Genomic DNA, 443 nt, shown 5'->3' on the forward strand with positions numbered 1-443 from the left:
AATCCATACTGATTGTTACATATACTCCATTAAATCAACTGGTAGATTCAAATTGTGCTCACCTGAGCACTTTAACCAGGGCTCCATTTTTACAGTTAGAGATCTCAACTAACTGCTATCAAGTCTATTCCAATTCACAGTGACCTTCTGCTGAATTTCTGAGGCTGTAAATGAAAATGAAAGGAGCCTGCCCATCCTTCTACAGAGTGACTGGTATATTCACACCACCAGAGGACTGTAACCTTTGGCTTAGCAGTGCAACTTGCTGTGGCAGTTTTGGGTTTTTTTTCCTTTGTTTTGTTTTTTTTAATTTTTATGTGTGTATACCGTCAGATCTGACTGGTACAGGAGGAGATTGTCCCTCCTTCTCCAGCAGAGCACCTGGTGGATTTGAACTGCTCACCTCTGGGATTGCAGTGCAGCTTCTTGCCACTAGGCCACCA

Source organism: Elephantulus edwardii, unplaced genomic scaffold (assembly GCF_000299155.1).
Source record: "Elephantulus edwardii isolate Elephantulus edwardi_28Jun2011 unplaced genomic scaffold, EleEdw1.0 scaffold00739, whole genome shotgun sequence".
Lineage (NCBI taxonomy): Eukaryota > Metazoa > Chordata > Mammalia > Macroscelidea > Macroscelididae > Elephantulus > Elephantulus edwardii.